The sequence below is a fragment of the Anabrus simplex genome, chromosome 13 (assembly GCF_040414725.1).
Source record: "Anabrus simplex isolate iqAnaSimp1 chromosome 13, ASM4041472v1, whole genome shotgun sequence".
In the NCBI taxonomy this organism is placed as follows: Eukaryota; Metazoa; Arthropoda; class Insecta; order Orthoptera; family Tettigoniidae; genus Anabrus; species Anabrus simplex.
Genome location: NC_090277.1, coordinates 19,190,055 through 19,204,484, shown reverse-complemented (window position 1 = coordinate 19,204,484; position 14,430 = coordinate 19,190,055).

The following is a 14,430-nucleotide window of genomic DNA, read 5'->3' as shown; positions in this document are numbered from 1 at the left end:
GTTTTCTAACTGTCTGACTAACTTTACAAACATATAAATCTGCATTTAACTTGAAAAATCTGAATATCTGCATTTAAAATGGAAATTATGAAAATTAACATTCATTAAATAAAATACACACTCGTCGGACCTTGTACTCACACTTACTTGTTACCTGCTTACTTACACATACGTTATTTGAAGGGCGCCAGCTGCCACTCAGTGCAGCAATAATAGAATGAGACTCTTGACTAGCTCTAGGGTGTGGGGTAATAAGCTTACTTTTGACAACATACCATATAAGTTCTGGGAAAAGGAAATGGGCGTTCGGTTTCCCCAATAATTTTGAGGTTAAGATATTTTACTGCCAATGAAATGAAACTATGAATTCGTTTGATAGAACAATATATATTCTTTAAATGATATATCAAAAAAATAGTGAGTCTTGTTGCGATAAAACAGATGAAAATATGAAATTATGACATTGCAACTGAAAGAAACTAGGCATGAATTTGAATTCTTCTTGACCGGACATTTAACAATTTTTACGAAATATTTCCCTCACTGATTCACTTGACTGTACCTTCAACACTTTGAGTGTAATTACGACGTAATCCATTGCTCTGGTGTTTACTGTAGATGTGTCACGCCTAACTTGGTGATACATCCTTGTGACTGCTTCTTCTCGATATCATCTGACTTCTTTGTAAGTCAATATGGTATTACCTCTTGGCAAGTCCAGGGTTGCCCTCTCTGACTCCATGGTAAGCCCTTGCGTCCGTGTCTTCAACTGAGTGAGCGACCAACCTTTTGGTCTCACTCTCTCAATGACCAATAATTAATGGCTCACTGAGTCTTCACCATCTCTCGTTCACACTCGTTGACTGACCAACTAAGGCCTCTTGATCTAGTAGACTTCTTCACTGTACTGCTTCCGTTTAAGTAATGACTGACGCTACAATGTGCATCCACCTTTTATAGACGTTGGTTGACACAGCTACGTAATCTCCAGAAATAACAATGACATACTCCCACAACGCGGCAAATATTACATACAGTTGTGAAACCGCCGTCGGCTCGTTGGGTTTCTCAAAGAGAGTGAGCTCAGTGCTAACTAAATACGATGACGTAGCCATGAAGTAGCGATGACTTGGCAGAATCGCCAGTGGTATAGCAATATAACAACGTCACTTCCACATCTGATACATCGAAACTCTCACTGTACAGGTATTTAATGTTAATCTACATATACGTATATATGCATACACTCAATTACAAATACGCAAGCGACAGGCATTGCGTAAGGGAATTGAATAAGACTGATAATTACAATAATAGTAACAATATCACAGATAACCCAATAATAATACTGACATAATAATACTACTACTAATAATAATAAAAAATAATAATAATAATAATAATAATAATAATAAAATACAGATAAAATCATACAATAATAAAAATACAGATATAATCTTGTAACGGGATTTGAACCGTTACAATTTGATGGCTCACAAATTCGTCTCGCCCTCTTGGTGCGTGTCGTTAGAATGGCTTAGGCTGCTTTATTTATTATTTATTTATTTATTTATTTAATCATTAATTAATTAATTAATTAATTATAGAATGCCCCAGTGAGCTAGTGGCTCCAGGAGGGACTGCCCTTTACAATCACAGCTTAGCAGCTTTCAGTTTCAGTTAACAGATAAGGCATAGGCCTACGTATATAACAAGGAATATTTTACAATTATTGATTTACATCATAATATAATTATTTTACATGGAAAAAAAAGATATTGAATATAAACTAAACTTAGGTGGAAAAATAGGTACACAGTGGTTATCGATTTATTCTCCAACATATTGTTCAAGGAAGTACCTACGTACTTCTTTCTTAAATCTGTACAACTTATTGATTTGTTTGAATTTGGGAGGTAGATTGTTAAAGGCTGTGCTTGCTGAATAAGAAATGCTTTTAACACCATATTTGGTAGTGTTAGTGGAATCTTTGTAAAACTGGTTTGCTGATCTTGTGTTATGGGTGTGAATGTCTTTGCTGTATCGTAGTTCTGTATTGACAGAAAACACATTATTTTTATACCTGAACATAAATAAAGCTTGAGAGTATTTAATCTGGCATTGTACTGATAATATGTTTGTTTCCTGAAAAACGTCCACAGATGGTTTTAGTAAGTAAAATCCATACATAATTTTTAAAGCTCTCTTTTGGAGTACTTCTAGTCCCTTTATAGCTTCCTGTGTACAATTTCCCCATATTATATTCATGTACATAAGGTGTGAATGAATGAGGGAGGTATATACAGTATGTTTCTCAAGTGTTGGTTATTTATTCCATAGTCTTTCATTCTTTTTAGCACTCCAATTACACTAATAATTTTTTTCTTTACATTTAAGATAGGGTCATTCCAACTTAAGTTTTTGTCCAAAGCCAGGCCTAAATATGAAAATTGCTTTACTCTTTCAACTGGCTCATTGTCAATTTTTACTACATTGCAGGTATTGATAATTTGTGTTGGTTTATGAAATATCATGTATTTTGTTTTTTGAGGTGCTTATAACTAGGTTATTTTTGTTCAGCCATGATATTAGTACGTCCAGATCTTTTTGCATATACTCCATAATCGTTTGTTCGCAACTGCTGCCATAAAATATAAATATATCATCTGCAAACAGGAAAATATTACCAGTAAACTCAAGATAACCTATATCATTAATAAATATTAAAAACAGTAATGGTCCCAGCACTGACCCTTATGGGCCACCATGTTTACCTTATAGATGGGCCCTTTAGTTTCATTGATATTAACATATTGTTTCCTGTCAGTTATGGTTTTTGTTCAGCAGAAACCCTTGGATACTACTGTGAACACCCGCCGTAGCTCAAGTTCACTTAAATTGGTTGGTGAGGTTAGGATTTTGTACCTGAACGTCAGAAGTATCAAAAATAAGCTTGACGATATTGAGCTGTAGTTATTCCTCGTTGGTGAAGTGGGTATCGCGGTAGAGTATGAAGTTTGGACAACTCGCAACGAAGCCGAATTTTATAATCTAAGGAATTGTGCTTGTGTATTTGCTCACAGAGATGGAAGAGAGGGAGATGCAGTGGGCATTTACGTATCGCATATTTGGAATGTAAACTTGTTATCAAAATGTGAGTTGAATCACACCTTGTTGTGGATTGAGATTTATACATATCAATTCAAAAGGAAAGGTTGCAATCACTAACATTTTTGCTGAATACTGGAACGGGGTAAAACTTTACTTCTCGCAGCCCAACGTTTATAACATTATAAGGGAGTTAAAATAATGCAAATCTTACTTGTAATTCCTTTTAGAGGAGCGATGTGTTCGTTGCGGTGTCTATAAACCCACCATCCCGCCCCAAGAAGCACATTTACTTTTATAACCTAATGAAGAGCAGCACCCGCCATCGGCCATGTCTAAAGTAGCTACTCGCATTCTTATTGGTCAACGTGAACAGAATGTGACGTCATTGCCATCAATGCAGATAAATACATTGCGTTACCAACCCCGGCTGAATTAAAGCACAAACACCATGTAAAGGAAACAATGTGGGACAATGTGAAATACACAAGAGCAGTAATTAAATACTTACGTTAATGTAGAGGCGGATACAGGGCTGCGGCAGCTTTGAAGAATTCGTGCACTCTCGCGTCTTGAATAGGGATTCGGCAAGATATCCCACGGAATACTCTTTCTTCCTGCCGAACCCTGGAACAGAATAGCTGCCGTGCTTGAAATGACGCCACCGATTTTCTATATTCTGTGTGTGCACGGCAGGACGATTGTTGGGCATCGTCCTCCTGTTCCCCCTATGGACGTGACGACTCTTTATCGTGTCCACAAACTCAACGGAATGATTGACGCGGAGATGCACGAATCACTCGTGCTCCAAGCAATCATACGCCTTCCAGCAATCAGATATGATAATTGTACCAGGCAGTATCCAGTCTTTAATCACTTGGAGCAAAGTGACTTTGTCCCTTTTCTCCACAGGTACAACAAAAAAGTTTTTGTGGTTCTCCCTCTCCACGCCTCCAAAACAGCACTGTCCGTCCACACGCCTACCCCTGTTATACTTCCTTTTGCCAAATTTACTTTCGTCTATTTCGACGATAATACCGGGCCCACCAATTTTTTTAAATTCACCACCACCCAGTCTACACATACCTCTCGACAAAAGCTGCACCAATTAACTATTGTTTTGCTGGAAAAACCCAACTCAAGCTTCACAATTGGGCCCAGCGGTTTGGGTTGAATACACTAGAGGACGATAAAATATCCTGTATCGAATAGCTTCAAAGTAGAACCTTCAAAGAAAGTGCTTTTTCGTGCACTTAAAAACCACCCGCACCTCACCCCCCCCTTCCAATCGACGACGACACGAAAAGATTATTCGAGTGCCGTTAACACTGACAGTCAATTTAACTTCCCGTCCACACTTATCACACACTCTGTGATCCGAAAGTAAGCCGTGCCTTGCATACAATTGCACCAAATCATTCACTTTACCCTCATAGTTACGTACAAATCCTCTTAAATTAACAATACATCCACCGCAAGCAGCCATTTTCCAACTAAGACAGCGCGCTTCCCCAGACCCTCTTGACCAATCGTATTTCCACACGAAACTAGATACCTAGAGCCGCTTCGCGGCTTCTAACCGTCTTATCCTAACCGTCCGCATGGCAAGAACAAGTCCAGACCAATCGTGTAAGAATAATCACCACCACCAGGTATCGAAACTAGATGCCTAAGGCCGCTTCGCGGCTTCTAACCGTCCAGGCCAATGGTCTTGTCCAGATCCTATCGTAGCCGTCCGCACGGCAGGAATCTTGCCCAGATCCTATCGTAACCGCCCAGATCCTATCCTAACCATCCGCACGGCAAGAACAAGTCCAGACCAATCGTGTAAGAATAATCACCACCACCAGGTATCGAAACTAGATGCCTAAGGCCGCTTCGCGGCTTCTAACCGTCCAGGCCAATGGTCTTGTCCAGATCCTATCGTAGCCGTCCGCACGGCAGGAATCTTGCCCAGATCCTATCGTAACCGCCCAGATCCTATCCTAACCATCTGCACGGCAAGAACAAGTCCAGACCAATCGTGTAAGAATAATCACCACCACCAGGTATCGAAAGTAGATGCCTAAGGCCGCTTCGCGGCTTCTAACCGTCCAGGCCAATGGTCTTGTACCTGGATGTAACAATAGACCAATCGTGTAACAATAATCATCAACACGTTCTCGTTCCTAAGTCCACATTTCGCGGCTTCTAACCGTCCAGGCCAATGGTCTTGTACCTGTATGTAACAATAGACGAATCGTGTAACGATAATCATCAACACGTTCTCGTTCCTATGTCCACATTAGTTCCTAAGTACAGATGTTGGCAGAACTGACCACCAGTTTTGTGGTTGTGTAAAGAAACGACAAACAAACGAGAGTCGCTCCGCGCGCGGCTAAATGTAGCGAGTGCTGGGCTGCGAGAAGTAAAGCATTGATCCAGTGACTAATTAAAAAAAGTATCTCAATCCTCTAACTTGCTATGGTTTTGGTCAGTGCAATAGAACACATCCAACTCGAATAAGTGAACTTCAAGCACACATCAGTGAATAATTCTGAATTATCCTGTGTAGTATCAAATATTAATAATGACTTAAGTGACCATAATACTTTAGTTTTTGAACATAATGCAGATATATATCATGGGAACAGTTGCCAGGATGATGTAATGTATGATTCATTTATTCACTAAATACGACAAAAGGACACTGATACGAGCTGTCCTAATAAGCATAATACATTATTAAAGGGCATAAACAATCCTAGCAAAAAGCATAATCATTCCCAAACATAAAATACTGCACTGAAATAGTGATAAATTACTCGTAAACTATACGGAAATATAAAAAGTAAATAAAGTGGAATATCTTGGATTAATTATTGATGAGAAAGTGACCTGAAATGACCGTGTAGAATACATAGATAAGAAAACCACCCCAGTTGCTGGGTTACCTACTAAAAATACCCCCTCCTAAAAATGTTCTATTTGGTCACATTGTATAAAGTCTTCCCTGAATGAACTAATGGTGATACAAAACAGGGAATTAAGGAACTTATTTAACTTACCATTTAACACCCCAGTATTCAGATAAAACTTTACCTATCAGCGTAATTACAGTGCTTAATTCTGGCATACTAATGTATAAAATACAATGTAACATATGCAACATAATATTTCACAACAGTACTTTAATAATTAATTCAGACTACCACAGGTATCAAATTAGACAGACAGACAATTTGGCCTTGTATTACATCCACTCTTCAAAACATGAGAAGGATAGTTGTACATTTTCAGCAATTCAAGCATACAACAAACTTCCACTGACGTAAAAATAGACCCTGCTTTAGAAAGTGTCAAACGAAAGACAAAGGGAAATTTATGGAATAGATACATCATAGGTCATTGTATATAAATAGGTATATGTTTAAAACAACCACCCCCTCTGTCAATCATCCTGTGCATAGTTACTCACTTTTAGTACATTCTTTATTAACGTCTCTACTTTTACTGTTTAAGTAATCTGAATTTATCATTGTATGTATCAGGTCCGCAATTGTATATAGTATTCATTGTACAATTCCTCTGTATGAGCCATTGGCTCGTTGGAATTAATTATTACAATAAATATCTATCTCTATCTATAATTTACAGTAATAAGACTTTTATTAAGAAAATGAAGCAAGTTCTAATTATTTTACTTGAGAATTTTTGATAGCGTCGTACATAAAAATTACTTCCAAATATTTACTGTATTAATGAATCAAGTTCTACTTTTCTGTTTACTCGTGAATATTATTGAAAACTATGTACATACGACTCGTTCAAAAATGGATTTTATCGCAGCAAGGAAGAATAAATCAACACTAAGCTCTAAAGATATAGGTATCCAAGCAGCTAACCGAGCTGTATATATCAATGAACATCTGACATTGGGGAATAAATATCTCCACAAGATGGCCAGGGACCTACGGCAATATGGATATAAATATATTTGGACAAGGGACTGCAAAATCTACGTAAGGAGGACTGAAAACCATCGATCAGTGCGAATTAGGAGCATTGATGATATTAGAAAGTTGCAGGGCGAAGACACAAGTGTAACGGCACAGCCAAGATAGCATACCAACACCCGTTAATGGCAGTACCTAAGTGTTACAACAAATATTTCATTTTTCCATTAGGCTGTTATGAAATTCAATACGATTCCATAAATAATTTTGTTTTACAGAACATCAGTTCATATACAGTTGCTTCTCACCTGGACGAAAACAGCTCTACTGGTCCGTCAAAATTTACAGTGCGGTTAGGTGCTTGTACCCAAACAGCAGGAGTATCCGAAACAAACTTGAAATAGAAATTCTTTTGCACATTATAGGTCAGGTAGATATATTGGTTGTGACAGAAACTTGGGTAAAAAGTGAGGAGGCGAAATACTATAATATACCAAATTATAGGAGCATCTTTTCACACAGAGATGACAAAGCTGGAAGTGGCTTAGATACACTGACTGACAGAGCAAATGCAACACCAAGAAGGAGTGGTCAGAACTTTATGCCAATTGCAGGGTAGACTGACGTCACTGAGGTATGCTCATGATGTGAAATGCGCCGCTGTGCTGCGCACGTACCGAACGATAAATGGGACACGGCGTTGGCGAATGGCCCACTTCGTACCGTGATTTCTCAGCCGACAGTCATTGTAGAACGTGTTGTCGTGTGCCACAGGACACGTGTATAGCTAAGAATGCCAGGCCGCCGTCAACGGAGGCATTTCCAGCAGACAGACGACTTTACGAGGGGTATGGTGATCGGGCTGAGAAGGGCAGGTTGGTCGCTTCGTCAAATCGCAGCCGATACCCATAGGGATGTGTCCACGGTGCAGCGCCTGTGGCGAAGATGGTTGGCGCAGGGATATGTGGCACGTGCGAGGGGTCCAGGCGCAGCCCGAGTGACGTCAGCACGCGAGGATCGGCGCATCCGCCGCCAAGCGGTGGCAGCCCCGCACGCCACGTCAACCGCCATTCTTCAGCATGTGCAAGACACCCTGGCTGTTCCAATATCGACCAGAACAATTTCCCGTCGATTGGTTGAAGGAGGCCTGCACTCCCGGCGTCCGCTCAGAAGACCACCATTGACTCCACAGCATAGACGTGCACGCCTGGCATGGTGCCGGGCTAGAGCGACTTGGATGAGGGAATGGCGGAACGTCGTGTTCTCCGATGAGTCACGCTTCTGTTCTGTCAGTGATAGTCACCGCAGACGAGTGTGGCGTCGGCGTGGAGAAAGGTCAAATCCGGCAGTAACTGTGGAGCGCCCTACCGCTAGACAACGCGGCATCATGGTTTGGGGCGCTATTGCGTATGATTCCACGTCACCTCTAGTGCGTATTCAAGGCACGTTAAATGCCCACCGCTACGTGCAGCATGTGCTGCGGCCGGTGGCACTCCCGTACCTTCAGGGGCTGCCCAATGCTCTGTTTCAGCAGGATAATGCCCGCCCACACACTGCTCGCATCTCCCAACAGGCTCTACGAGGTGTACAGATGCTTCCGTGGCCAGCGTACTCTCCGGATCTCTCACCAATCGAACACGTGTGGGATCTCATTGGACGCCGTTTGCAAACTCTGCCCCAGCCTCGTACGGACGACCAACTGTGGCAAATGGTTGACGGAGAATTGAGAACCATCCCTCAGGACACCATCCGCACTCTTATTGACTCTGTACCTCGACGTGTTTCTGCGTGCATCGCCGCTCGCGGTGGTCCTACATCCTACTGAGTCGATGCCGTGCGCATTGTGTATCCTGCATATCGGTTTGAAATAAACATCAATTATTCGTCCGTGCCGTCTCTGTTTTTTCCCCAACTTTCATCCCTTTCGAACCACTCCGTCTTGGTGTTGCATTTGCTCTGTCAGTCAGTGTATTTACATTTCGCACTGTTGGAAAGTAAATGTGAAAATGAATTGTCAACTTGATCATAGCTTGATATGGGTTGAAATTTATAGGGATAAATTTAGTAGTAGTAAATATAAATGTATTGATTTAATTGCAGAATATAACCCAAATAGGAATAATGCCACACCATCTCTAGCATCTCTCGAAAATTTTCCAAGTTAAACAACTAACAATTAATGCCTATTTTTGGGTGATGCGAATATTGATATCTTCACTAGTGACCAACTAAAAAGAAAATATATGAACCTGCTTTCTTGCTATGATTTCACGCAATGCAATAATGTATATCCAACACGAATATGTGATACCACAAGCACTTTAATAGATCATGTGTCTATAAATAATTCTGGAATATATTATTATTTATCAAATGTTGGTAGCTATATAAGTAACCATAATATATTGATATTTGATATTATTTTACCAAATTCTAAATCTCCATCACAATCGCTTGAACTGAAAAGGCTGAAAGCAAATATGATATACCTGAAAGTAGTAATATCACTGAACATAACACAAAAGTCATGAACAACACTACTAGTAGGATTGACATAATATATAATTCCTTTATTGACCAACTACCACTTAGTACACAAAGACATAAAGTACAAAGTCATCGAACACAAAGAACCTCATTTGCAAATAAAGAGATTTTGATCTGATTTTGAACTGGTAGCTGGCCTTGGATATCTTCTGAACTTCTCAGCCTTATTAAGCGACGTGACATTTCACATGCGAAAATAAAAAATCCCACCCTAAAGAATAACATCAATCTCAATCAGGAATATCGCAGGTGTAGTAACAATGTAACAAATCTAAAAAGGAGCTTAAATACAAACATTACTCTGAAAAAATTAGAATTCATAACAAGAACCCAAAGGAAACATACAAAATAATCAATGAAACCATACATAACAGAAAAACAACAAAAAGCGATAATTGTACATCTCTAGAAATAGATAACAAGATAATTACAGACAGTCAGGAAATATGTGAATCATTAAATTTATATTTTTCAAATATTGCTAAAACCCTGGCTTCAGCAATCCCTCCCCAGAGCAGTAGTGGCGATTAGGGGGGGGGCGAGCGGGGGCAGTTGCCCCTGCACTTTTGGAGAACGTATTACATTTTTATTCGCATTTTTTGCCGGCTGAAACTAGCAATTATAGGAATTATTTTAAAAAGCAATTTGCACAAGCACTGTTGTCTTATCAGCTATTTCTTTCCTTTATTTTCTTTAATTATTAACAAAATTATTAGTGGACATACGCACAATCGTTCGTCCCGGCTAACCAATTTGTGTAGCGCCACAGCAAGTAGTGGATACTTTGCACGTGCTGTAAAGGTAGCAGGTGTGTGTGTGTGTGTATGTATATATATTTGTTTATTTGCCAAAGTCATGGACACTGAGTTATGATTCATCCTCTTGACGTGTGCATTCTTCAGTCTGACAGTCTCTTCAGTGTCTGTTAGTTTGTTAGTGGGTACTCAAATACTAAATTATTTTAATAGTATAATCACGCCGTACTTCTATTTAATTGTAATAAATGCGTAATATTCTTCCTTTGGTGAAAGTTTTATTGCGTAGAGTAGTACTGGATCAAAATCTTTAAAAAAACCTATTATTACCGCACTTAAATTGGTAAACTCTCAACTTTTACCTCTCTGTCGAAATTCGCCCAGAGAGCATCAAAAAACTCACCATTTTGTAGCTTGTTCATACAAGAATCCTCGCAACGATCGCTGATCTTACCACACGTCTCTAAGGTGGAATCCTCCGTATTCAACACCACTTCTTTTTGTTCGGCCTGGTGACGCCGCATCTTTACTTCTACATCCGGCCGTGTTAAAAAAAGCATCAAATATGTATATAAATAATTAATATTTAAGTATTGACTGGGCGGACCATCCACCTACATATTTGTTGTTATCAAGTCAATACGGATCATATACCGGCCACTACGGTCAAGATTATTAATAGAATTGAAAAAGCATATCGGCTGACGCCAAGTAGAAAGTCGGCCTTCCCATCACCATCATGCCCAACTGCATCCTGCACGATGTCGTGCTCACTTACTCGGATGAAGAACTTCTCCACAACTTTCGCAATAACTACTTCCCGATTACCAACGTATCTCGGGTGCAGGACAAATGTCTTCCCACTCGTCGGATCCTCGTTCAAGTTCCAACAGAAGATGCCGTACAACAACTGCTCCAAGACGGTGTGTACCTCGACCTCTCCACGCATCGCGTGGAACGTTGCCGTTCATATTTTGATGACGCTTTTGAGCCCCTCGCCATACCCATGCTACCCCAAGGACTCTCGTCTCCCCTGACATCGCTCTCTTCCTACAACCCCCGTCACCACCACCACTTCTACCATCACAACCACCACCAACACTTCTGTCCATGTTTCCTCTACTATTACTCTAACTACTACCGTTATGTACCATTCCTCCCTACTTATGATGTTTCCTCTCCCCATTCCACCCTCCCTTACTCAACAACATGCAACAAACCAGCCGCCTGCTGAGGAAAATGCGGCCGTTCAAGATACAGCGTTTCCACCTCTCCACCATCACCGCCGACAGACCAGCATATGAACTACAGCTGTGTTGTTTGCGGCGTGGGTCCGAATCTCCCAACTGAGGTCATAGTCCACGAACTTCGCCTGGCAGGGATCCCCGTGCGGCGGGCGTTCAGGATCCACAACGCCGATGGACCCACATATCTTGTGCGCCTCCAACTTCCGACGTCTGCAGACAATCAACGCCTCATTGCTCATGGAATCCATCTCCACGGTCGCCACCATCGAGTAGAACCCTCCCGCTCACCTCCCCAACATTTGACCCAACCTACATCACCTCGTCGGCGTCCCTGGCCTGCCCCTCCTCCTCCACTTACTCCCAATATGCGGTTTCATCCACCCCCACCCAATTACTTTCCCCCCACCTCCTCCCCCCACCAGACATTCTTCGCCTACTGGTCACGTCCTTTATAAACTTCTTCTCTTTCTATCACAACTTTGCACTTCACCTTTTCAATACCCACCCTCGTACTCTCCTCCGAATTTTCAATCCTTGCACACATCCGCTTAAATAATATCCACGCACACACCTCCTCATTACTTACTTCGAATTACCCTCATCCTCACACTATCGCTCCTTCTCCAACCAGTCGAAACTCCTGGCCAGGGTGAAGGCTTAACCTTCAGAGAGGGGAATGAAAAGATAGGGGAAAAAGAAAAAAGAGCTTGTTTCTTCAGTTTTGATGTATATAATCCTCCACCCGCACCCCCGTCTGCTATATCCCACAAACCCGGGTACTGTTTGTTGCCTGTATATTTTTTGCCCCCGCACTCTTAATTCCCAATCGCCGCTACTGCCCCAGAGCACTGAAACACTTGGGTTCCTAGTTATTCGAACTTATTTTATCTATATCCAACTGATGAAACAGACGTATGATCTATAATATCAAATCTAAAAAAACAAGAGTAGCTGTGGGCAGGATGGTATAACTGTCAACTTTCTAAAAGAATTCCAGGATTCTTCAAGCGGGATGCTAACAGAGATCATTAACGAATCCTTGGCATCTGGTACATTACCTAGTGAGCTAAAAGTAGCTAAAGTAGTTCCTGTCTTCAAGGGTGGGGATGGGAGGAATCCTAGTAACTATAGGCCTATCTCCATTCACTCCATAATCTCCAAAATATTAGAAACTATTGTTAAAAGGAGACTTCTCATTAAAAAATTACAATGCACAATATGGCTTTCGTGAGAACTCTAACACTGAAATAGCAACGGCAGATCTCATAAATCTGGTGAAAGAGTCAATAGATTTTAATCATTTTGCTGGTGGGTTGTTTATAGACCTAAAGAAGGCCTTTATACAGTGGACCATGAAAGACTGTTAGCTACATTAGAGAGAGCAGGAGTTCGTAGTGTTGCTTTGAAGTGGTTTGATAATTATCTGTCTGATAGAAAACAGTATGTAGTGCTGAATAACCCGTAGGAGCTCAGCAATTAGGGTAACCAATGGCGTTCCACAGGGGCCGGTATTAGGGCCGATACTCTTTCTAGCCTACATCAACGACATTGCAACTTGCCGTTTGATAGGACGTATCACATTATATGCCGACGACACAAACTTGTTCTATACTGGTTGCAATATAGACTCCATTGTTAAAGATATGCAGGAAGACCTTAGTACTCTGTGCTTTTGGTTTCAAGCAAATAAATTAAGAATTAATGTGCAAAAGACTAATTATATGATAATGACCAAACAAGGTCAGAATGAAATCCCTCACAGTAAAATATATATGCAGAATACTGAAATAAAACTACTTAGTACTGTCAAATATCTTTGGTTGGTGATTGATAGGAACTTGAACTGGACAGACCATGTTGAATACATTACTAAAAAGATCAGACCTGTTTCAGGAATTTTAAAGAAACTTAGTTATCTTATCCCACAAAATCTTCTAAAACAGATCAACTACTCATTAATTCATAGTCACCTACAATATTTGAATGTAATCTGGATGCGCTGTAAGAAGTCTGACTTGAATGAGCTAATGGTAGTACAAAATAGAGCTGTTAGAAATATACTTAATCTTCCCTACTTAACGCCAATGAAATATCTATACCTAAGTGCTAAAAAACCACTCCTAAGCATGAGTACAGAATTCAATACAGCTGTACTCATGTGCAAAATAAAACATAAATTCATACACCATAACACTGCATAAACTCTGAATTCTGACAACCATCCATATAGTACTAGGCACGAAAATGACTTTGCGTTGTACAATGTTCGTTCTTATAAATATGGTATAAATAGCTTGAAGTTCTCTGCGATCCAGTTATTTAATAACATCCCTGTGGAGGTAAAAACAGCACCAACTTTGGCGAAATTCAAACAAAGAGTGAAGCACTATTTTTGTGAAAGGTACAGGGCTGTTTAAATCAAAATATCAGTTGTCATTTAAGTCATTCTCCCAAACAATCTTGCAAACTGTGCGGAATTATTCTTGTACCTCTGCAACTTTTATGTTATGTAAATGTAAATTTTCTGTAATCTGTTCTTGTACCTCTGCAACTCTGTGTTATGTATATGTACAGTAAATACTCTGTAATCATTTCTTGTACGTCTGCAAATTTTATGTTATGTAATTGTAAATAATTTGAAATCTATTTTGTACTTCTGCAACTCTTATATTATGTAAATGAAAATACTCTGTAATCTATTCTTGTACCTTTGCAACTTTCATGTTATGTAAATGTAAATACAGTCAGAAATAATTCTCTGTAATCCTCATATTGATGATGTACATATTTTATATATTGTATGTGTTTATATCCGAGAGGATTCGTCTTGCTGACCAC